General features: G+C 41.2%; 1 long non-coding RNA gene across 1 annotated transcript in view; it reads right to left on the bottom strand.

Moving 5' to 3' along the window:
* The window catches only part of LOC104148221 (uncharacterized), a 40,145-nt gene that overhangs the window by 2,700 nt on the left and 14,074 nt on the right, over window positions 1-23,371 (bottom strand). The window contains exons 5-10 of the long non-coding RNA XR_011143626.1: window positions 20,351-20,488; window positions 19,717-19,788; window positions 10,762-10,903; window positions 7,476-7,512; window positions 4,298-4,453; window positions 2,779-2,866 (exon numbers count right to left, since the gene is read on the bottom strand). This is a non-coding gene — a long non-coding RNA (uncharacterized lncRNA). The remainder of the gene's footprint in view (window positions 1-2,778; window positions 2,867-4,297; window positions 4,454-7,475; window positions 7,513-10,761; window positions 10,904-19,716; window positions 19,789-20,350; window positions 20,489-23,371) is intronic.

Genomic DNA, 23,371 nt, shown 5'->3' on the forward strand with positions numbered 1-23,371 from the left:
CATCGGCAATCCATCCATTCGCCTGATTGGAATCTCATCCACCCATCAGCTCAAGGCAAGACTGCGGAGTAGTCCCAAAAGGGCTCCCACAATCACAGGGCACTAAGCTTGTTTAGGTCTCCCAGAAGGATCCGGCCTCCCCCAGCGATTAGCCAACCCCCAGCAAGGCCTCCGGTTCAGCGGAGCCCAACGTGCAAAAACGTTGCATCGTGCAGTTAAAACGGATTGTTGTTCAGTACCGCAGATCCTGTACTCCACGTGGCTGGGCTGAAGTGCTGCGTACGCTGCCAGCATGGCTAGATGTGTGTGTCAACAGTTAAGGACCCCAGGAGGGCTCTCTGAAAACTCATGCACAGGGTTGTGTAGCTCACTTGCAACATAAATTTTCCCTGCAGAATATGATTGTGGTAATATGGAAGGGAGCTTTGCTCTACACATGCTAAGTACCCTTATCTCTCAAGTGGCCTGACTGACATAATTAGATTAAATTAAGAAGACTTGTGCCTAACCTTGTCTTTAGCTTGGATTTTGCCACTCCTTCTTGGACCTGGAGAAAAGATTCTGAGCCAGAAACCCTGCCTATTCTTTCCAATGATACTAATTGGTCTAATAAAATATATATATGTATTGTCTCTTCCTACAAACTCCGGTTTTCTTGCTACAACACAGTTGTTATTTACATCCTGAAATAACTGGCACATATGTAAATCAGAATGGAGGAATCTGACGTGAACTGTTAATTATGCTTAAAAGAAATGCCAAGCCTCAGGGCAGGAGCCCTTAACCAGCTGCCTCAGAAAGGCCTCCTTCCACCAACAAAGCATTAGGTCAGCAGTGTTAGGTCAAAGTCTGGCACAGGATATGGGAGCAGACAGACCCTGGTCCTTTTTCGTAGGTCTATCTCCATGTAACCGTAACGGAAACAGCAGCTTTCTGTGACCAGCTCTGCTCCTCAGCCCGGCCCAGCCCCGCGAGCAGTGCCCGACTCCCACGGCATGGGAGCAAACCGGGCCAGGAGCCTCTGCCCATGGAAACAACCAACTTCCCAGGTGGAACTGAAGGAGGCTGAAAGGGGTCTTGAGTCTTAATACAAAGATCAGTAGAAAAAGCCTTGTTCTGGGATCATAGTTTATTGCTAGTTCACACTGGCATAAACCAACTCGATCGAAGAAATTCAGAGTAAGGCGCAGGGGAAGTGCAACAAAACAAAGAAAAATTAACCTTCTACTTCTCAACATGTCATTTAAGGATAACATTAAGGCAGAGTTTAAGCTTAAAATGACAGAGCAGGAAAATGAATGGCTAAAATGTTGCTCCTGGATTTCTTTCTTTCTTTTTTTTTTTTTAAACTTTTGTACACAACTACAACTTCTGAGTTCTTCTCCTGAAAGTTGCCATTAATATGGCACTATTTGTTAACACAGTTAAAAGGCAAATGCTGGCAGCTTAATATTATCCTCCCCACAACACACTAATGCTCTTGAAAGGACAACTTTCTCATAAAGCATCTGCTTTATTTTTAGACAAAACAGTGTCTATTTTCCATCTGGCTCATTTAAATACTACTAGCAATATAGAATCATAGCCACTGAAATTACAGCAAAACTCGTCGTCGGTCTCTATTTTTATCCGGTTCCATGATATTAGTACTACAATACTATTTCTTGTTCTCACCTACCAGTGTTCTGATAACCAATGGTAAAAACTGGATGTGGTAACAGCAAGCACTACGGTCATCAAAACTGTCCTAGATGTCCTTCTGCAATATGTCAGCGCTATAAAGTGAGGTGTGCCTCGGCTGCACTAGCGAAGTAAAGGTGCCAGGGATTAGTTCTCACTTCCTCTCCTGTTTAAGTAAACCTTTAAAAGACAAACAAACCTCCGCTTTGGAATAGAAGTGAAATGTATTACAGGATGATTCACACCAAATAAATAAATGCTTTCAGTTGCAATCATTCCCTATTGAGCTGAAGCGGTATTGCGGCCCTTTTAATCTCATCAGTTGCAGAAAGCACGCACAAATGAAAGAGGTGATTTTTAACACTTTAGGAGGGGGAACTGCAGCTCACACAGAGCATCCAGCCACAGGAACAGGAGCAATTTTAGTATGACTGAACTCAAATCTATGCCAGTTTACAACTTCCTATACAATTAATGTCTTTCTCCCCTTCGTTCCTGAAAAATTAACCCTCATAATTTGTGGGTTTTTTTTAAATCTATCTGCAGCTTTCACGCTATTTGCCACTGAAGAACTGAAAACACTTACAGCCCTTTCTTGTTTAGTCTGATTGCCCCCAGCACTGCCACCCACCTTCACAGCAACATTCAACTCTTGCCCCCACCTGCCACACCAATACATCTTAAAGAGAGTCAACGAACATACGCAACAAAACTTTTGAAACCGTGATTTTGAGCGCAAATGCATACATAGGAACGCTCCTACCTGACTCGGAAACGCAACCACCTCTTTGATGAGCAGCAGAAGCAATTTAACAGCTTGTAGCAGCTACTTTTTTGCAATAATCATCTACTTAGCCTAGGGCAAAAATTGAAGCACAGCGGGCAACTGCAACATATGAATCAGCATTTGTTAGGAAAATGTTTCTCTTGTGACATAAAAGCCTGAATGACTGCAAATATTCAGAAGTTTGATAATGCTCTACTTAACAATGGCAAGTCCAGCAAAAAGTACGCTAACGCTGTGTTAGGACAGGGAGTTTGCTTACAGCTGGAGCGAGCTGTGCCTCCACGAACGACCACTGTCGCTGCCCACAGTACCTGTGCAGTGCTGTGAAGGTTTCCTCTCAGAAACACCATACTCCTCTTCTGTGAAGATTTTTCATACGAACACCAGGAAGCTCCAGCCCTGCAAAACGTGTAATTCTGATGAGACCATGTTCGGAGATGGTGCAACACTAATGTGTCACATACAACACTAATTTGTCACACACAGTTTCCATGTCCTACCTGAATGAATCTCTCTTTAGACTCAGCGCTCTAGTGAAAAGACTTTTGTTTGGGGTGAGAACTTGCACATTTTCTTACATTCTTTAATATTCCTGGCAAGGTGAGGGCTGATATTCATATTCATGGGGAACAGCATCTCATTTCACAAAATGCCCCTAACAGGTTTGTTCACTGTAAGATGCAGCATGCAGCTGTTACAGTTCGTGTTTCTGAGGTTTGTCTGGCTGTTTTGGCAAACAATCTTGCCACTGAGTTTGCTCATTAGAACAGTGGTGAGAAGCAAATCTAGATGAGACCTGAAGGCATTTAAATGAAGTCTTTGGCTATGCTTAAATGATCAAAAAACACGTAGGAGAATTTCCTGTATCGTCATTAACAATGCAAAGGTATGTTTCTTACATTATCTACAAATTCAGTTTTTCATTTGCCTTGGGATCTATGGACATTTTTCTTAATAAACAACAACAAAAAAATCTCAATTTTCCCAGTGGTGCTCATTACTGATGTAGACTTGCTGTCAAATTGACAGCACACCCCAGAAATATATACAAATCAAAAGCCTTCATATACTCTAAATTTAACAACAAGCATCACATACAATTCACACAGCTAAAAACAGTGTAGGCTCCCAAAAATGGAAATGCTTTGTTAGTTTGAGATTTTTTTAAAATATAATTTAATAAAGTTTAAAACATTGTCTTGAGGTTTTGCTCTTATAGACTTATAACCACATTATCTGCATTCAGTGCTACTACCATAGCTACCTTCTGTTTGGAAAAAATACATGTAAACCATTTTAATGAGCTAAATTAATTATTTTTTCAATTGGAAAACCGTACAGAATTTGTTGCAAACATAAAATTTCTGACTGGACTGCTGAAAATTTAGCTCAGTAACTAAAATAAGGATATGCATAAAATTAGCAATGTTGAAAAGTCTGAACAGATCAGTCACAGTAGTAGCCCACTGTTCAACAGTAAATACATCTCTCTACTGGGAAGAAGCAGATGAATTCGTGTAACTCTCTTTGGAAGCTGGAGCCAGATCCTACTGAAGCCAATGGAAAGCTTTCTATTAAGAAACTGGCACTTCATTTGGTATGTGTTTGTCACACTGAGATGAGAGTGCTTATTTCCCCTTTTTAATTCAGGACTTCCAATCTCAGGTCTACAATCTGTAACGCATTTTTCTTCTTGAAACCGAGAAAGTAAATTAAAAAGAGAGCTATTGAAAAGCAGCAGACGTATTATTGGTCTTTGGCAAGACTTCAAATTGCATAAATTCTAAGTAAGTATATACCTTCTACAAATTTTAAGATAACAAATCATACCAAACATAAAAGATGTCCTTAAGCGACACTGATAATGAAGGAGAGTAGTTTTTGACAGGCAAAAGGCTAACTGCAATTCTTGTTCTTGCAGGTGTGCTCTCACAAGGCTGGGAAAGTCTTTATTTTTGGGGGGTTTCCATAGCAATGTTGGCAGTCCTAAATGGAAACAAAAATATTTAAAAGAAGATGTTAAAAAAAAGTGTGATTCAAATATGACTAAAGTTTATATTTTTTTAAGAGTAGAAAGCAGAAATGTTGTTGTACATGTACATTTTGTAATTCCAGCCTAATTAAATTCAAAGGCAAAAGTAGGCACATTTTTACAAACTCTTGTGGGTTTGGCATCATAAAAAACACTTTGAGAAAGGTCTTTTAAGAGTCGGCAAACACGGATTGACTCTTTTCATGTTTTGTTTTCTGAAATAGGCAGCTTGAATTTCCATACAATCAAAATAACCTTTGCAAGGGTGAAAGTAGCTGCTGCCAACTATTGCCGCCAGTATATAACACAAAAAGCTAAGCAGGTTTCATTTATTTTAAGGAATAGCCTTTAAACATTTGGAACGCTCAAAACGAAACTTCCACGGCCACCCGAAGGAGCAGCAGCTTGCAACAACGGAGAGAGACTTTTTTCTTTTCCTGAAAACGAAATGCTCCAAGACCCTCTGCTCCTGCATTGCAGCAGGCCTGGTAGCTGCGGCGAGCGCTCCCGGCCGAGGCGGGAAGCGTCCCGCCAACCGGCCCGCCAACCGGCCCGCCTCGCCGCCCCTCCGCAGCGGCTCGACACGGCCCCCAGAGTGAGAGCAGGGCAGAAGGCACCGGCCAGCGCCTTGAGAGGCCCTTGAGAGCGAGAGGCTGCCAAAATGACCAAGACAACTAAACAAACGCGCGGGCAGCCCCGGTGCCGCCTTCGCCAGCCCGGGAAGGTCACCTCAGGAAAAGACAAGTAAAAGCCTCCTCCTCCTCCTGGTTCCCACAGCGGGCTGGGAAGAGGCCTGAAGCGGGAAAAGGTCATATATGCCCTTTCTCTCTGCTTTCTTTTGCTTCAAATAGAAGACAAGCAGGCAGGTGGCCCGATCCTAAGGCGGTTTCAGGGACCTGGCAGCAGTGCTATTTATACACTGCGGTTGAAAAATAGCATTTGAAAGTGCCTCTGTTACATGGTCCTACTTCAAAAAAAAAATCCTGCATCTGTGAAAACTTCCAAAAATTGCTTTCCTCAGTGTAGGAGCCGGATGTATATTTGTTGAATCAGGCACTTAATTAGGTTGAATACAAAGGGCTTTCTCCCCCCGCAACGCTTCCTGTTCAACAGCAGTGGCACCCCCCGCTTTCAGCTCACTTGATGTGGGATTTCTGTTGTTATTATTTATTTCCACAAAGATGCTGTAGCAATCAACAACTGATCCCCTTTCTTCCTCCCTGCTCCCCCCTTTTCTAATTCCAATTATTTTCAGGCCAAACTTCTTCTCACTTGCTTGGGCTGGTCTTTTCATTAAAACAAGTTCTTCAGCTGACCCCCAATCATCTGCCCTTCCTGTCCGTTCTTGGTTATGCCAAAACTGTTAGTTCACAACAGGAAACCAATAGCTTGTGCTATCAGGAGACATTTCCTTCACAGCACAAAACGTCTGAATAATAATTTCAAGCAAGGCTTCACCCATTTCCTGTAAAAGGAGGGAAGTTTGCCTATCCCAGTCCCTCAGAGCTCTTTGTTTCCATCCCTTCTGTGACGTAATGCCTTCTGCATGAGGAAGATGGATCATTTTCCCTTAACAGCACTAAATTCAATATCCTGTGTAAAGATTTGGTACTGCTCTTCAGCAACGAAGCATGTAACATTTACAAATAATAAAATGATCTGCTACAGCTCATACTTGCAGTGTCTCTCTTAAAAATAAATTAAATTTGTGGAGCCTAGAAAAAAAAATACAATGAAAATGTGAAGGCTGAGGACTCAGACTGGTTTATTAAATGTTTTACTTGCAAAGCGGAGTGTTTGCATTACTGCGTATCCTCCCGGCAGCTACGAGAGCCTGGCTGGTATCAGAGCTCCTGCCGAGCACCAGGATGCCCCAGACTGAACTATCCATTACGGCACTGCATTTTACAGGAATACCGCAGATAGATAAACTGTCTCAGGCACTGAGTCAACACATCGGTTAAGCACATGCCTAGTGTTACCCCTATATAGCAAAATATTCACCTAAGCAGATGCTGAAGAGCGACTGACTTGCTCAAGTGTTATGCTACATCAAGGTCTTCATGTAATGGCAATCCTGAATTGTTAAACAGGGAATTTTCAAGAAACGCATGTTAGCTCTCCAGTGCTGGAACACGTAGGGATGTTTAGGATACATAAAGCCATCCTTTAAATACACAAAGTAGGCACAGAAATTGCTATTTCCATTGAATCCTATGTTGGTGCTTCTTAACCTGCTTTTGTTAAACGATGCAACCTGGAATCAGATGTAACTTTCTAAGGTTTTTTTTTTTAACGCTTAGTAAAGGCTTCTGATTATCATTTTTTTTTTAATCACTTGTTGCAGGAAGCAAGAAAGCTCAAAAGGAGAATTTGTCAGAGTTTGAATACCTTAAAAATAGCTATTGTCACAATTGTTATTATAATGCAGTCTTAATTACAGCCATTTGCTGTCACATGAAAACCATAATAAATCTCTCTCTCTCTCCATTATTCTGAAGACAATAAATTTTTTATTATATTTGTGTTCTCCGTCTGTTTGTCATTTGAAATGTTTGAGCCAACATGAAATACTGCATCTCTCTCATTCTAACTCACTCATGCCAATCGAGAGGCCCAGCACTGTGAACTTAACCATTTGTTCCCTCGTTCATTAACAGGCATCATCTCCATTTCCTACTCTCTGGCTCATCAGCTGGAAGGCCACAGGTAGAAGGCACCTTCCTTCACACAGACTCTAGTCATGTTTGTGTTAGCCAAATAAACCATTTTAACACCTCTCCACTAGGAACTGTGCTTAAGAATAGCAGCTTTGTGTTTCAAGCTTTGCTCTTGCTTGAAAGGCATGAATGTGGTTTTCTTGCTGAAGGCAGGCAGGACCTTCACATTTCATGTTTTACAGTCCATTTCCAGAAGTACATTTATCAGTTATGGACCAATGCAGCCTGAAGCCTGCACTGAGGAAACATCACCTACCTCGAGAGCCTTCAATCCTCACTCTCTCCATCAGTGCCTGTAAGATGAGACAACGTCAGTCCCTGTGTATTTGTTTCAGAGGCCCCATATACATGAATTTTGATTCATTTCAGCTGGGGCCAAGGGCAGGACGTCCCCTAAGTGTCTTTCACAGATCAGAAAACCATTTCTGAGGAAACAAATCTTTAGAAGATCATCTAGTCCTTCTTCAAATGGCAATGTACAACCCCAGTCAGGACATCTTGTTAAATATCCTTCTCTGAAAGTGATATCACAAGGCAAGGGTTGCAACTTTTTTTTTTTTGTAAAGCAAATTTGAATCCCCTTTTATGTGCGAACTTCAGTGGGTTTAAGTTACATTTAATTATCTAACAACATCCCAGTTGGTTGCCCATCCAACGGTCAGTAAGGCCAAATCTGAAAAGCCTTGCCTACTTCTGGGCATCCCCAAAGCATAATGGCTGGTGAGCTGAAGGATGCTCTGAGAAAAGCAGTGCAAACCATTAGTGCCCAAAGAGGCTGGCTATTGGAAGACGGGACACATTGGCTATGTCCAGTTGTGCCTAATGGCAAGAAAAGCTAATGATAAAATCATTCTAATGGTTATTAGAAAAATGCAAACACCAAGGTATAAATATGAATACTTAAAAATCATGAAAAAAAAATCAGGCCAGCCATCAGAGAAAGCTTCCTCTCTAAGCTGTGTTTTAATATCACAGGATCATCTTTTATAGCAACTGTGGGAACACAATGTTCCTTTCAGCTTGTAAAACTACATTTGCAAAGCACTGTGGAAAAGTCTAAGGGCAATATACCACAAATATACTTAGTGACAACTAAGTTCCCTTCTTCCCATTACTAACTTGCATAATGTTGTACATACTTAATAAACTTCTCTGAGAATGCGATGAGAAAGGAGAGCATTTGTGCACAGTACTTACATTATTCTGTGGAATAGACTACTGAACCCTTGTCCCTCTGACAGAACATGTAAATAGATCCTGCTTAAACCTAATTCTCTAGTTAGTGAACTGAGATTCAGGAAAGTTAAGAGACTTGATGAAGGTCACACAGAAATGAATGAGAAAGAAGAGGCTGATGTATCACAGCTTTTTAGCCATTACAGAAGCTGTAGCTGTACATGCTATCATATAGCTTCTGCTATACGTTACACAGTGTCAGCATAAAGATTGTTCTAGACCTCTCTATATTAAACATATCAAAATTGGCAGAGAAGGGGTAGTGCCCTCACTGCAGCAGCAAAGATGCTTTTACCAAGACTGTTTTAGGGGAAGGGAGGGAAGGTGGTAGAGACACAACCTTTATAGGCAGGGAACGCTGGTAGCAAGGAACTATCAAGTGTCCCTACTGTACTCACAGGGGCCGGAAAAGGAGCTAATAGCTGACGTTATTTTTAACACTGGAATTTTCAGGCAAGTCAAATCATAATTTTATCAGACCACTGATATAAACAGTGTATCATATATAACTCTTGGCTAAAAGTCATTTTAGGTGACCACAGCAGTCTTGGAAACTAGATACATCTATAATCTATGCCCCTTAAGTAGGTTAAATCCTTCTAACACCTTTCATGCTAACATTTTTTCTGCATAGTGTTCAGGCTCTCATTATGTTTGACATTTTATTTCCACTATTGAATTGTCTTTTCCTTGTTTTGCTCATTCCCGGTGCATACTGGCCAACCTACAAAAATGTAATTTGAATGTTTTAAACTAGACTAATATATTTTGACTGTATCCTTGCTGACACAGAGGACTGTAATGCAGCCAGCTGTTCATTATTACTGTGTTAAATAAAGGAAAACTCCCCCGTGATATTCTATATACTAACAAATGATGTAATGAAATTCTGGCCATGTGAAAATTCTATTGTTATACCACCCAGCATCCCCGTGAGCAGTCAGAGGCCAAGGCACTCCTCTGAAAGTCCCATTAACACATCGTCCTTAAGACTCTAGAACTGTAATTGGTTTAACCTGATAAGCTGCTCATTCTCTGTACCTTGCATGCTCCTGTAGTACACTTTTCTTCACTGCGTACTGGAGGTAAATTGTGCAAGATAAAGACCGAAAATTCTGTTCCATTATTATGATATACATTTGTATATGCAGGATGTGATAACAAGAAACATGATCTACAGATGACAGGTGGGACTGCTCAGACAGACAAGGACAGAGAGGAAGAGACAGGGAGTAGATGCCATCCATAGAAAGAAGGAAGCTTTTCTTTCAAAAGATTTTGGTGAAGCCAATTAGTCAAGTTCCTATCCTCTTCCTTCCCCATCTGTACTTGTATAGCAGTTGTATCATGCAAGTGATTTAGTTTCTAGCACGTCCCCACACACAGTAGTACGATCACAGCAATGGAGACAGATTAATGCAGTGTTGGGGTGAGACTGAGTGCAGATTGTTTAAGTCAGCCTCAGTACTGAAACCAGCTGCTCACAGAACTGTAGCCAGAAGTGTGAAAAGAAAAGAAAGGGGGAGAAGAATTTATGAAAAAAAGGTGAGCTTTACCTCAGACACTGTCTCACTAGAAACGAATTTTAACCTTGATGTAGGTAGCCATGGGTCAACCCTAAACCCACATGCACCAGGGCAGCCTGAGGTACAACCCAAATGGACTAGGGGAAAACTGGGAGGAAAGCACGGCCAAGTGTCCCCATCACACCTGGGGAGGCAGGAAAGGAGCTAAGAGCAGGCTGTTTTGAACAGTGGCTTTTCATGCAAGAGAGACTGGTTCAAAAAGTGCAACTCCAATTTCAAATTTTAGAATTTATGGAGGAGTGGCCAGTTCTTCAAAGGAAAACTCATGTGTCGGGGGGTGGCTTCCAGCCAGTCACATGCTGGGTTGAAGACACGGTTATGGGACTGAATCACTCAATTAGGCCAATGAGCCATGGAAATTGGGCAGTGCAATACAACTCCAGGTGAATTCAGTGGGAGGTGTTCAAAAAAAAATTAGGCCTTGTGTGAATCCATACTTCTTTCAGGTTTGATATATTTATCTTTTGCCTTTTAATAGTCCATAAGACATGCTAGCTGGTGGACAGTAGATGCCGTCTGCAAAACGGTAAGCCGGAAAAGAGAAAGTTCTTTTAGGTTCGTTGGGCACCTGGGGGGAACAGGACTGAAGGCAGTCATTCCCAATAAACGCTTACAGAATTTGAAGTGGGGCTTTCCAGGGCAGTCCTGCATGATGCTGGGCTTATCAGACTTTCAGAATAATAGGGCCTCTACAGCAAGAACAGGAGCACTGCACCATACCTGACTGTAGGATGTTAGTTCCCTTTTAGCGGATGCTGACTTGCTGGGAGATCCCCAGCTCTTCCACTGGAAGCTAAGGGTTCAGCACGGGCCGCAACAGCGGAGTTTAACTTCTCTGGAGGGCAGGATGTGTGCTGTTCTCCTGTGGAAATGAAAGGCAGCAAATAATTGAAACATTTGCAGAAACTGAAGTTACAGAAGAGATCCTAAAAGTGCATAAGGGCAGCAAGGCTTTGTGCTGCACGAGGCAGACCCATCTGAGCGAGCATTACCTGAATCCGCCGGAACAAGGCAACAGGGCTGTGCAGCTCTGAGCGTGGCCACACAGCCTTACCAGCACACGCACATTAGTCTTATGCAAAGCACCATACTGACATAGCTGTATTATTTCTGGCTCTGGAGACAGTTTGCCTGGAGCCAGAACAGGTATCTCCACTATGCAATGCAGACATACCCCCCCAAGAGCCACTATAAACAGGCTAAAGCAGCCTGGAGGGCTTCTCTGAAAGGAGTGAGATGATGTTTCTTCACTGACTTACAATGACTCATATGACACAGGTACTAACAATATGTCTGAAAACACCAGTTCCAGGCAAGCTTTGCCTGGTTAAGGATTTCAGACTGGGGGGATAAACTTGCATCTGAGCTTGGGCCTTGCTATGCTGCAGTTTTGCCTAGGTGCTATACTCTGTTCCCTCCTCCTGGAGGATTCATTGCAAACATATCAGCAGGCTATCGCCAGCAAAGATGAGGGAGGAGGAAGAACACCATATGGTGTTCTTCCCAAGTGTGTTCATATCACGTGCCTTTTCCATGTTTACATTTCTTGACCATGGTCTGAGCCCAGCCTCAGGCTAACCTTGAACCTTGCAAACTAAACACAGCTCTGCTAGTGCAGCTGGAACAGGTGGGTAAGCCAGATAACATGCAAAGAGCTCGATCTTAAGTGTCTTAAAAAGAAAAAACAACTACTCCGCAAAATATGCACTGCTAGAGCTATCCTTCTTGCTACACTTGACAACATTTTATTCTGAAAAGGGCAATGAAGTATGTTCACCACCATATATCATGAAGCTGAATGTAAAAGTCTTACAGTTTTATTACCCAAATAGGGTACAGGACACTGGCACCTTAAGGACAGAGGCAGACGGCTGACTCACCCACCCTTGCTTCCAGCCCAGCAACAGCCTGGGGGAACTATGCAGCAGAGAGGCTGTTACATGGGTCTGCTCCTGCTCCATAGTCTGCCTGGAGGAAATAAATACATATTCCTTTCCTGCATCCTGGATGGTGTCTGCTCTGAGCAGTGCTAAAGCTGTCCAAATCCCTCCAAGCTGTGTCTGCGCTTGAGCTCCCAAAAGAGCCACTGACCTAACTGTAGCACCTGGGGGAACGTTGTGCTAAAATTCCCATGCGCAGACATAACGGTGAAGCTGCAGGCTGTGATCCAGGATCTGAGCCCTCATGAAGCGGTTTTACTTCTGCAGGGTAACTAGTGGTGTAAACGAATGGGTAAGAATAAAAGAGAGCTTAATTCATAACATGGCCTCTGAGATTGTCTATTCATGAAATACATGTTCTATATAAACTTTATTTTATTTTTCATTCACTTCATTTTTAAACAAACAGAACCGCCCCCCGACCCAGAAGATGGATAACATTTTATGAAGTATTTTGGCAGAAGACAAAGATTATTGTATTTATTGGCGACATCATTATGCGTTAAAGTGTAAAGGAAAAAAAATTAAAGCTATTAGAAAGAGGTCAAATTCCAACCATTTCTCTAGAGTAAGTTTCAGTCAGTTTGATGTCATTTTTCAAAAGAGGTTTTACATTTATAAAATCTAATGAGGTTAATTTGAAACTGAATGAGCTAATCATTGGTTTGATACCCTAGACACAGCAAATTCACTGTTTCTCTTGCTGTGATGAGGTTATTTATCATCCTTCTTCTACTACCCTGCCAAAAGGATCATTTGTATTTTAGATGGAGGTCCTGACCTCCATATTCTTGAAGGCTTGTGCTGCTCAGTTGTGTTAACGCTGGAAAAACCATCTCTGGGAGCATCACCCCTTTCATGTGGAATGACATCGCCAATTAATAAAACGCACTGTGTCTTGAATGCTCTCTTTGCTAGTCTAGGGTAGGGGCATCAACCCTAGGCCCTTGCCTGAGCGACCGTCTGACATTATTCATGGTGCCAGGATAAGAACAAGTTGCAACTGAGGCCACCCATGCTACAGTCCAGGTTGATAAAGGTGTTCAGCGTTGTAATGCTTCAGCTGGGATCCATCTTTCCAGAGAATGAAGTATAAATTCTACCATATATAAGGTTTTTTTTTCCCTGTGGCCTTTCTGATATCATTTATAGAACAACTCCCAGGAGGTGCTGAATTTGAATACTTCCGAAATTTGCAGCTTTCACTTGGTGGCTCTGAAGCACATCTAAATTATAGAAGGCAGAAAAAGTGAAAATAATGGCTTGCCTTCCACTTACAGACCATTGAGTTGAATCACATTGCCATGTAAGAGTTGCTCCGTGGCATATTTGAATGGGACTCGTGGTTTCAGTATCTTTCCTTAGAGATGCAGCATCAGAGCTCCTCTCCCATCAAGCCCAGCACAACCAAAACCCACTAACACAGCCTACAAAGAGGGTGAGAACTGAGCGGGGGCAGCATCCACCTTGCCTCGAGACAGCCGTTTGCTATCCAGTCAATCAACACTGCCATTTGCATATCCGCTCCAGAAAGGGGAAACATACAGGAAGAGGACAACATACGAGAATAAATTCCACAACAGTTATTTCCATTTTAGTATCAGTTGAGGGGAAAAAAAAAAAAAAAAAACCTCAGTCCAAAACCTCTGTGCCCTGTCCACAACTCAAACTGACAAGATGACTGTGTAATACTGCTGCCTTCCTTCTTCCCAGCAAAACTACCATGTACCTAGATACTACTGTGCAGCAAATCCTGAGAAGACCCAGGGTCAACAGTCCTCCTAATCTTCATTCTCTTCCCACAGCTCAGTCTGTGTCCCACATCACTAGGCTTCCCCTCCACACAGTTTCCCCCTTTTCCCATTCCCGTCTCTGCCCCAACACAGGGCCCTGTAACCACTCACGAACCAGCCACTATTCCCTCCATCCGCCTTCTTTCAGAGGCCTGGGGAAACACGTGGGCCTGCAAGGAGGAACTGCTTTTCTCTTAGGTATTTTGCTATCTGGACCAGAGCGTTTTGAGCTAATGCCTTTTAAACTGTGAGAAAATAGCTACCATAATACAATGGCTATCTCCACCCTAGAGCCTGTGGTTTTCCCAAACCACAAATTATGACTAGATGGCGGCCAAGTTCCCTACTTTATACAGATATTGCAGTGTATATAGCTATATATATATATTACAGTATATTCATACTTCTTAAATAGATAATGAATGAAACTACAAGTTATGTCTTTTACATACATAAGAAATTGATATAGGCTAGTTCTCTCTGCAGGTTACAAAACGCCAGCAACTTTTCTGAGAGGAAAAAGCACCAGTAAAGACCTCTGTTACATGATTAAACGCACTTATTATGAAACTCTGCCTAACCAAGGACTTTTGCACATTGGCTTGAAACTACAGCTGTAAGCTGTACAAAGGAAATGACAACAGGATAGAAAGGTCTAGGGAATATTCAATATTTACTAAACAAAGGTCTTTACTTGAGCATGTGTCCAGTCATACCATAAGTATTTGACAGGAAGAGCTCCCCGTGCTTGGACAGTCTAGAGAGTCATTGCTGTCATTTTGAAGTGCACATGCAATAAATTATCTTGAACTAATATTCCTGCAATAGCAGGATTTTTTCTCTACTTTTAAATTGTGGATTCAAGCTAGAAAGGAACAGGCAAGCCAAAAGGTGCTGATAAATACTGGAACAAAACCTGCAGCTGTTTTTATCACTCTTTTGAGTTCTCCGAAAGACCCATAATCATTTTGAGAAGTTAATTTCACACCTTACTTGTTCAAAGAAACTCATTTCAGAAAGAGAGTTTTCAAGCTCAGGCCTGAACTGGCGTTAAAATTGCACCAACTCACTGAAAAGGATTTTACAACTTCATTTGACTTCTAGGGTGACTAGAGAGCATTTCAGAACATTTTTAATATCACTAGGTATGAGTTACTCTTTAAACCCAACATGGTTATGTCCTTTGCTTGGAAACTAAAGAAATGAGTGATTGTAAAATATTATTTGTGTTCTGTGTTACGGTGTTTGCCAGATGACAGCGTGCAAGGGGTCCTATGTCTAATTTGGCCATATGGTGTTCGGTGCTGCAGTGACAGGCTGCCGCCTTTTAGGAACATTTTGTCTGAAGGGATCACATAGGCAAAGGGTGAGTGAGATTACCAGCCCCATGTTGGAGATAGCCAGAAGAAATTAAATTTGCCCAGGGTCAGAAAGCCAAGCTGTGGTACAGCAGGAAACTAAGCCCAGACCTCCTGAGGTCCATTGTGCGCCCTTGATCTGCGGTGACTCACAGCTAACTCATGGTCCATTAAGGATAGCCTAGATTTCAGTTACCACAGATTAACCCCTCTCCCCTTTAGGAGATTAACCCCTTTGTGGTAGTTTTCTGGGACCATTCAAGTGATCACATTTTCCCGGAACACTTGTTTGCAGAAATTAATTTTAATCTGCAGACATCATGGCTTACAGAAAATTACAAGGGACATAAGAGAAGAGCCATAATCCCACGCCACTCATCTGACTCAGTCCCACGTAAGCGACAGCTCCAGTCCAGATGAGCCCCATTTGGAAAGACCTTTAATTTCCTAACTGTAATTCAGAGGAACTTTTGACCTTTTTGGGCTTGCTCCTTGACAAGAGTAAGAGCTAGTTTTAAAATAAATGATGAATAACTGAGTTTTACTAATCTTCAAAGTAGAATCAACTAGGGAGGTGGGAGGAGCCCATGAATGCTTTTGCTTGCAATTTTTTCTGCTCCCATCTTACCAGGGTCCCCTGTCATCATTGCATTCCCTGAACTTTCCCATCATTAATTTACTTTTTTTTCAGAGGTGTCTCTACTCCTTTTCTCCACTGCTGCTTATGCAGCAATCTGAACAAACTGATTAGCAAACATTTGCTGGATCAGTGTAAAAAAAGCTTTGCATGATTCCTAACCGTAACATTGCTGCCAGACTAAAGAGAACAATGAAGCCAAAATGTAACGGTGAGTCAAGCTTTTTTGCACCTTTTCAATGACTTTGAAACACAGCTTATTCTCCTTTTACCTGACCTTCATAGTTCAAATAATACTGAATTCCAAAACAGATCCCTTCTCGGTCCAGTAATGCCTGGCTCCTGCCTAAGAAACCAATATTGTCCACAGGTTTTAAAACCCTGCACTTAACACTCAGCCTAGAACCCCAGCCAAGTCCCAGTGAAGATACTGGTCACACAGGAACAACTTGCTCTGCCTCCTACCAAGCCAGCAGATGGTCTTAGCTGGCTGCAGATTTTTTTACCCCTGTCAGGAGCTACAGGAATAAAAAGATGTAATGTTTAGTTTCTCTGAAGGTTACTTAGAGCTGCCTGTCTTTGGAAAGGGGTTTAAGCTTTCCCTGCTTTGATTATAAGAGAACACAGAGGGGAAAGTAGTACTGTTTGTGCCATTCGGCAGCATTGCTAATTTTCTCAAATTGACAGCCCAAGACCAGGTGAGCACTCTATTGTACAAAGCCATTTTTCTAGTAGTAAGGTCGACACCTAAAGCAAGGTAATGCAATACTGTGCAAGGTCTATACCTAAACCAATAGAAATAGCCACACAGTATCTACCTAGCAGGCCTTAACAAAGTAATTTACTCTAGCTGTGCTTGATGTCGCTGTACAGGGACCTCATCGTTATCTGGTAGTTAACTTTCTCTTTGATGATCTCTCTCTTCGTGGTATACTCTGAAAATGACAGAGTTTGGCTCAATCCTGCTAGCTTCCTCCAAAATCAGAGGGGACAACTTTGCAGTATCAGACAACACAACAACATGTCAGGGAAAATAAATGGAGTGGCTTTGTGGTGTCATCTGGTAAAGAAATGAGATGAAATCTTTTTCTCATGTGCTGAGTGAGCCCAGACAAAATCTGTCTAGATACTAGGCTCACTACAACCTGTTTGTAGCATTTTTTGGAGGCGTGAACAGTCTGTTTTATGGCAAACGCTCAACCATGCTCCGAAAAATACTCCCTTTTCTCAGAATAAAATTCTTTATAGCTAGATAAGACAGAGTGGAAGTTATTTAGTAGAGTTTTCTGCAATAGCAAAGCACATTGGCTGTGATTTTATAGAACACAAATATTTTTTTTTAGGCTGTAAATCCTCTTGAATAAGAACTAAATGAATAAACCCTAATAAAAGGAGAATTCAAAAAACTAAGTGCCCGTTCCAGGTGACCTCATATGCTGGAGAGCCAGTTCTGGGTGACTGCGGGTTACTGGAAGTCTATTCTGGGTGGATCTATATGTGATATTTTTCTAGAATTAGGACGCCTCCAGCTTCTACCGAGTTGATTTCAGGTAAATACATATTATTTAAGCCTTAAAGTTTCTCTTCACGGAAATTTCAGGTCATTATTTTTGATTTAAAAAATGAACAAACAACCACCCCATGCTGCTCCAGGGAGGATTATTCATGTGTAAAATTTGCTTTTTTCTGTCTCTGACCTACCCACATTCATGTGAATTTCATTCAGTATCAAACCACTCTCAAATGGGAGAGACAGCATTTTCTGTAAATAGCAGCCTGCAAGTCTTGTTCATAAACACTGAAAATATCACAGTGTCCAATTTAAGCAGAGCAAGTTGAGCATGAAGCAGCAGCTTTCAGGACAAGCTTCATGTCAAGAGCCTCAGTCTCCTTGGGGGAAAAAAACAGTCTAGAGGAGGTAAGCTTTTTTTGACATGCAGGCAACAATTCTTAAATTTTCATTCACAACTTCTCAAACATTAAGTACATTAACACCCGTAAAAATGTTTATTCATGGCTACCTTCCAAGTACTAGCAAGACACTTTATTCACCGTAATAACTGAAAGCACCACCCGTTCTCACTGTATCTTTCAGGCCACAGTCGCTGGTGTCAGATGTGTTTTTACTAACTAGACTGTGGAACTAGTAAGCAGAGAGCTTTCCCACCCTTCCCTTCTCCCAAGCATCCGACAAGCCACGGTTTCAGAGAGACCACACCCAGCTTGTTATTGTTGAATTCAAATATTAAAAGGTGGGTTCTTTTTATATTTTCCTTAGCCTTTCACCTTCATTTAAAATAGAGCGCATTCAAGGGACATCTGTGTTGCTGGCAACAACATCACATGAAGGCGCTTTCTATAAATAACATCACTATTAAATAAACTGCTGGAGACGGCATTTACTAGCAGGATGGATTTAGCATTATATTATTTATTCTTGGTAGATCTGGCTGCTATCGAACTAAAGCATACATTTACTTGTATTTTGAAATGATATGTTCAATGTGCAAATAAAAGTGATAAACAAGACTCGGAAGATGTTTTGCTATAATTTGCTAAATTTCCTAATGAAAATGACTAACATCCAAATTCAAAAAAAATGGTTCCTGAATTTTTGCATGTCCCTTTTTTAAAGGTCGTTTTCGAAAATGTAGTTTCTAATCTTTTTTCCTCTCTATTTCCCAGCTGTACAATGGGGTTAATAATGCTTAACTAGTTCATGAAAGTATTATGATGGTTAAAACATTCATGTGAGTAAAGCGCATTAAGTTTCTCTGACTGAATGAATCACTACAATGTAACATTCAATGTGAGATGTTTGGCATGTGGAGGAGCAAGGTAAATACTGGATCATTTTCTTCTGTTTTCACAACTGAAGAAATGTGAACTCTATAAAACAGAGGCCAGACTTTCAAAGAGCTACAGAAAATCCATCCAAGTACATATTCATACCAGCACTCATAGCAAAATGTAGCCATACCCAAACTAGTTCTAAATTGGTTTGCTCAGGGTTGGTCAAGGTCTACTCAAAGCTGTGATTTGCCATGGAAGTTCAGTAACTTAGCCTGCCAAACTCCTTACTCCATCTCTAAACTATTACTACTAAATAAGCTATCTAGGTAAACCAGGCTTGAACTTTTATGCTCTGAAGAAATTAATGCAATGAAGGCAATCTAATTTAAGTGAACAACATGATAAAAATGAGGTTCATCTGAGAGAACCAGGGACATGAACAAAGAGCATAAAAAGACATAGAAAGTGGCAATAGACATGATTTCACCAAGAGGGTCCAGAAGCAACAATGGGATTACGGAAGAAAACCTATAGAATCGATTAGAATAATATATTGTTTTCCTATTCCCAAACATCCTGTGAAATGTAATGAATTCTTTGAATGAAAATTGTACCTTTTTTTTTTTTTTTAACCATTGCACAAGGAGTTCAAATAAGAGCTGCACAGGTTAGCCAATATTTCCACAAATTTCCTAAGCATAATGTCTACAGTCTGCATTACATTTCTATCTAACGCTAGAGGTTTAAAATCTGTGTGACATGTCTGCAAGGGAGAAACCAATTCAGCTGAAAGGCAAGAGCATTCTGTTAAAGAGAAATTTAATGTATCAACAAACGGTCCTTGGACTGTACAGAGACCCACTGAAAACTGGACCCAAGATTCTAAGTAAATGATATATCTCAGAAAGAAAGCTGTGTGGATTCTGAAGAATGAGGATAAAAACAGTACCTAAGTCTTACTATGTTCTGAGATTTTCACAGTAGGCCCAAAATACTCAAAAACACTCATCAGTTTTCTTACTTTACTTCTTGGAAAACATAAAAAAGATCTCCTAGAATAAATTTACATTAAAAAGCCTTAAAAGAAGAATCGGAAAGGAACAGAGAGCAAAACAAGAAATATCATTTTGCCACCATATAAATTCATGACTCACCCACACCCTAAATACTGTGTGCAGTTCTGATCCCCTCATCTTCACAAACATATATTAGAACCGGTAAATGATCTGAGAAAGGTAACAAGAATGATTAAAGGTTTGGAAGAGCTTTCACATAAGGAATAACTAGGCAGACTGGGATCCTTCAGCCTGGAAAAAGAGGAGAAGGTTACAAAATCGTTAATGACATGAAGGGGTTAGATAAAGAACGAGTATTTACTAATTCTTTCAATGCAAAAAAAACAGGTACAACCATATGAAGATATGAACAGCCAGATTCAAAAGAAATGGATTTTCTTCATGCAACAGGTAACAGTGAAAGTCCTTTTTAAAGGATATCATGGATGCAAAGGCTTTATGCTAGTCTGTGAAAAGTCTGAACAAGTACTTGGAAAAGAAACCCATCAGGCGTCCCTAAAAAGACAAACTACAACAGGTTCAGGAAATTCCCTGAACTAAAAATAGCTGAGCATGGAAGAATACATAGCAGAAGTATCACATATTCTTGCTCTGCTCTTACTCTTCCCTGACATTCATTTTTTGCCCTGTGAGAAACAGGTGTCTAGTGCAGATTCTGGATGCACGGGTGCTCAGTGATGCAGCCCCTGAAGTAGTAAAGGCCTCAACATACCTGGATTTTCTCCAGCTGCTCCAGGTCTTCATGCAACTTTTTGTCCACCCCCCTGGCCATGATCTGGTTGTTTCTGCCATCCTTAACATCCTTCTGCCTGATGAGGAACACACTAGGGATCTTCTGCTGCTGGGAGTTCTGCAAAATGGCGAAAATATGCTCCACTTAATTTTGTCAGCCTCCCTGCTCTCTTGGTCAAGTCAATCTGTCTTCCACAGTACCACATGTGTGCAACATTGGCCTATAACCTTTGATGGCAAAATGATTTTATGCCAGCTTCTGATATTTCTGTTTTGCACATCCAGGAATGATGACAGATTTGTCTGTGCTGCTCCACTTTCGGAGACAGGAGGTTGAACTAGATGGACCCACGGGCTGTAATGCCATTCTTACATTCTAAGCAAACCAAATCATCTCTCACTTTGCCCCTGAAAAGTGCAAACATACAAGTGCTGTATTAGCACAAGTTCATTTATCAATGGGTGCCAAATCAGGAATGAAGATTAAAGTTGTGACAGTCAGTCAAAGACTGATATTTGGTACATTTTTCATATATCTACCGTGAAGACAAAAAAACAGATCTTCATGGGTCAAACACATTGCTAGGGAAGCTTTTTCTCTGGGCCAGTCACTAGGAATAATGCCGTATGTCATAAGTAGAAGTGATATTTGCATTATTTTGCAGGACTGGTTGACTACTTGAAGACAAGACGACTGCGTTCTTAGGTATCTTTTCATTGACATGCAGCATTATGATACTGAATGCCAAAAGACAGTAAGGTTGGAGGAATACAATCATCAGGTAAAACAAGACAGAATTAAACCTACATTTCCACCACAGAGCTCCCATGCGTTGGTATATGAACTTTAGGAGAGGAGTGGCCCGGTTAGGTCCAGTAGAACCTTGTTTCCTTTGGCCAGTAAATAGCTAATCACTTTTTAAGTTGGCTCTCGTTACAGATATCACATTTTATATGCCTGCCCTCTTGTTCCCTTCTTTTAAGTCTTTTGAAATTCTTCAATATATGACAAGGTCTTTTAATCCAATATCACTTTTTTGTTTAGAATGAGAAGGCAATCTACCGTGTAGTATATTAAAGGGAAACCAAGTAGTTTTGGTAACAACTCAGCACGTACAGGGTTCAAATCCACCCTGCACTGATGTTCGTTACCCTGTCCCATCTCCTTCAAGCCATATGGATTTACGATTGAAGTACAACCATAGACTTGCATACAAATCAGTCACCACAGTAAATAGCAGTAACGAGACATTCTGAAGTGTAACTTGGGGCTTTCAGCCATCAGTTAGGGGGCTGTGGAGAGCTGCACTACCCCGAGGAGGGAGGGCTGGAGCAGATACCATCTCTTCCACAACAGCCTCACAGGACTGAGGACAGTGAAGGCTGTACCCTCTGTTTTAACTTCAGCCGACCGACTGGCAACTTGTTAACTAGCACGATAGCAAAAGCTGATTTAGACACACTCGACAAAATGACTGTCCAGAAGCAAACTTCTGAGATTGACCTCACAGGCTGAGACTACAAATTCTGGTTGTGACAGACTGTTGCAAGCTCCTCTAAGCTGCTGGACTGCGGCGAGAAGCCGGACTTCCTCACCCACTCCAGATCTGTGTATTTTCCAGCATGCTGGTCTTCTGAAGGGCTTCCCTGGGATAGGTCCCCAGTGTCAGCTATGAAAAGAAGGTGCTGGTCTTTTTACAGCTTGCCTTTCAAATGGCAGTTACCCTTTAATTCCTTCGAGTCCCCTGGTTTGCTTACTCCTGGCACCTGTACAACTTCAGGCTGGGGGCTGGAAGGAGGCCACTGTCCTATAACAGTGCCCTTCAGTTGGGAAACCATTCATCCAGAACCACTTTACTATTCTCCAAATGTTCATTTCTAATAGCCACACACTACACAAAATCAATACGTTCACACAAAAACACCCAGCAAACTCGTATAGTACCTTTACCGCTCCATCCAGTTTTCATACAGTATTCAAATGACTGGTCTGTATTCCTAGGCTGTCACCTAAAAGCCTCACATCTACCACACCTGTAAAGAACAGTTGTAACATGACGTTAACTAAGCATGCCATATAAGCACATTGGTTCACTCAGACTAAGCGCTGCATGTCTTAAATGCCCTGTATTTCATTTACAGCTATGTTCCTGTTACAAAGGAAGATGCTGAAATGCCTCAGATGTGTCATAGCTGAATACGCAAACACTACTGTACTGTCACACATAAAAGGTCAAGAGATGCCACAATGTCTCTTGAGAAAGGTCATTAAATGGTAAGGTTTTAGTCAATCATATCACATGGAAAGGAACATGAATGTGCAGGGCAGTTTTAAAGAAAAAATAAAATCAGCACTGCAGTTTTAGGAGAGACTCACCAAGTTACACATTTTATGACTGGGGAACTATGGCAATTTCCAAGTGTACAGAAGAAACCAAGATATATAAGAGGTAAAACAGTAGTTCAAACCTCTCCACTGTATTTGGTATTCATAAAACTTGCTACAATTCATGGACCTGTTTCTTCCATCAGTTAAATTCATATTCTTTCAAAGAATGACTCCCTTTTCTTGGTTTTAATAGCATTCATTTTCTACTAACTGAACTTTCATTGAAACAGAGCAGTCTCTAAAAACTAGACTGGCACAGACACTTATTTGCATTAAAATTTTCATTTTCCCACTTTGCTCCTTTACACACAGGCTTCACTTGATTCATTTTTTTACTCCACTGTTACTTGGCTCTCTCTGCGTTTTCATTGATTTTTTCCCCCTTTTTTGCCATCTCTCTGGAACATAATGAAAACATGCTGCCTTTAAACAGACTTGAAAATAACATAAGAAGCTTGCTCATCCCAAATATAAACACATTCCTTTTCCTACAGTTATCTGACGCGTCCTCCTTTCCAAAGGAAAAAAGAAAAAAAAAAGAATTCCTTTAAAAAAACAAGTATACACAGAAATACAGTATTTAAGAGTGGCTGTCACTGTGGTCCAGAAACA

This window comes from Struthio camelus, chromosome 12, assembly GCF_040807025.1.
Source record: "Struthio camelus isolate bStrCam1 chromosome 12, bStrCam1.hap1, whole genome shotgun sequence".
In the NCBI taxonomy this organism is placed as follows: Eukaryota; Metazoa; Chordata; class Aves; order Struthioniformes; family Struthionidae; genus Struthio; species Struthio camelus.